The 2,519-nt window shown below is 42.8% G+C and overlaps 1 pseudogene across 1 annotated transcript; it reads right to left on the bottom strand.

Moving 5' to 3' along the window:
* Positions 1 to 1,260: 1,260 nt before the first annotated feature.
* Positions 1,261 to 2,166, bottom strand: LOC311188014 (mitochondrial carrier homolog 2-like; annotated as a pseudogene). Its single transcript has one exon. The product of its transcript is annotated as a mitochondrial carrier homolog 2-like (transcript).
* Between the last annotated feature and the right edge of the window lie 353 nt (positions 2,167 to 2,519).

Genomic DNA, 2,519 nt, shown 5'->3' with positions numbered 1-2,519 from the left:
TATGTGAACTGGCAGGAAAATTTCAGTTCTCATGGGAGAGACAATCAACAGGCATCAGCTCAGGAGGGCATGATGGTCTAGTGCAAACATGTACAGGGCCGGTTCACTGTGGATTCAGGCAGACGAGTCACAAGAGTCCAGAAGTCCTAGTGGATTTTACAGGTTTTAATGCTCTCTCAGGGAACCAGGTACACAGGCACACCAGGCAGGGAAGCTGGCATGCAAGGAGGCAGGCATGGGCCAGGCAGGGTGTCCCGGGGTGCCTAGAGGCTGACAAGCTTTCTAGCTCCTTGCAATCTTTGCTCTCTTTCTCTGATCTCTCTCTGGTGTTCTCTGGCATTCTCAGTCTCCTGTCATCTCGTGGTCTCACCTCAAAGTGGTCCCCCAGTCCATGTGGTGCTTGTAGTGTCGCTGCCCTTACAGCCCCGTCAGCACAGGTGCCTGCGGTCACACATGCAAGTCCTGTGCTCCTGGGCCCAGGTGTCCATAATCAAAGGCTTGCGTGCCCCTTCCTCACCCATCAGCCCTGGGCATCCACAGAGGCCAGAGGATATAAAATGGCCTGATTACTTCATTTACCCGACACGTGGAATTTGGAATCATCTGAAAACTTTAAAGCAGCCCTTATGAAAATGCTCAAGCCAGTAACTGCAAACGATTTTAATGAGAGAATAGAAGATATAAAAAAGTTATAAATGAAAATTTTAGAACTGAAAATACAGTAACATTGGTTGGCTGTATGACAGTGTTCTACTCCAGGGCAGGATGTGGAGAGTAGGGAGGGCTGCCATGTTGGTGGGCAGAGTATGTGGAGACACTGTGCTTTCTGTTCACTTTTGTTTTTTTGTTTTTTTGGGTTTTTTTCCTGTGACACAGTTTGCTTTATTCATTTTCTTAAGTTTTACAGAATTATTTCTCTTCTTGGGATTGTATTCTTCATTTTACAAAGCTTTAAAATGAGACTCAAATCATATGACAATTTGCCTGTCCCTTTAGGAAAACGTAACTTTTTTTTTTCGCTTAAGTTAAATAGAGTCTGGAGCAAAAATGTCCATTTCAGAATGACCCAAGGGAAAGTACCAGTGGTAAATTATGCTACATTGGGATAAAGAACACAAAAGGCAGACACCAAACACCTCCATTTTCCCAAGATTAAATGATTATTAAAAAAGCACGCCACACTGTATATAAATCAACATTCTCTCCCATAATTCTGTGCATCTGGGACTATAGAAACATCACTGTCCCTGTCCCACATCTTCAAATTAACATTCTCGGGTCACAACAATGTCTTCCCAAAGGGGACTTTCCGGAAAAACAAGCTATTTCCTCGGCTCATATTTCCCTCTTTTTGTAGCATACACCAGCAACCTATCCAAGAATTATATATTGGGGAGTAAGGAGGGCACCGAACAGCAAGCCCACAGTTGTTGACAGCCATAAGATTAGAGACAAGCACAAAGGGATAGGTCAACATACTGGCAAAAAATCCTGTGACAGCTTGGGAATAACTTTTCATTTCATTCATGGTGGAAACCCCACTGTCCAGTGCATAGGTATTGACGGGGTAAGCCAGTGAGTTACAGAGTCACAAAGAAATGATGTCACCTAGGAGGCGAGAAATAAGACCTGCAAAAAATCCTATGATGCCCTCTTCCTGATAGATGGTTGCAATGGAGTCACAAAGTCCACAGTACCTGGATTCTCTGCCAATAAATTGTACCATAGATCTCAGAATGATCACATGGAAGGGATGTGTGATGAGGGTAACAGCAGAACGGGCCATCATCTCTCGAGTTGTCTCCTTGATAACTCCGTCAAAGCAAAATGAAACTTCTTTCTGTGCATTTCCAGGTCCTAACTCCTCATTCTTATCACATTCCTAGTAATGCTGTAAAACTTTACCATGGACCACAGTTCCAAGGACTCCTGAACACAGTCTTGGTGTTAAGCCTGTGAACAACCCATGCTTCCCATCGATGCTCGCAATGTGCTGAGCATAACAAAAGAGCCCAGGAAGCTGACATACTTGCCGCCCAAAAATATTTCGGCCTATTGTTGGAGGCAGAGGCTCATATCCCACCTGGATGAGCACCTTCACGTACATGAGTGGCTGGGATAGGATGGTATGAACCTAAAACCGCTATTAAAAAACATAGGATATTTAAATGTACATCAAAAAATGCAATAACTTAAATTAAAATATCATGGAATGGGCTTGATAATAGAAAGCTTATGGTAGATTTATTCACAAGCACCAAAAACTGGAAACAACCCAATATCCTTCGATGTGTAAATGGATGAAAAATATGTACAAACCATCCAATACTACTCAATAGTAAATAGATAAAAACCTACTGATGCACTCAACAACCCAGACAGAGCTTAAAGGTGATATGCAGAGGGGAAACAAAGTCTGTCTCAAAAGGTTGCCTATTGCATCATTCCATGTGTATTACCTTCTTCCAGACAAAATGGTAGCAACTGAAAATTGCTCAGTTCTTAAACTTTGCAGTGAA

This window comes from Talpa europaea (assembly GCF_964194135.1).
Source record: "Talpa europaea genome assembly, contig: HAP1_SCAFFOLD_109, whole genome shotgun sequence".
Taxonomy (NCBI): Eukaryota; Metazoa; Chordata; class Mammalia; order Eulipotyphla; family Talpidae; genus Talpa; species Talpa europaea.
Note: the sequence above shows the minus strand (reverse complement) of the source record. Positions and strands in the feature narration are given on the sequence as shown.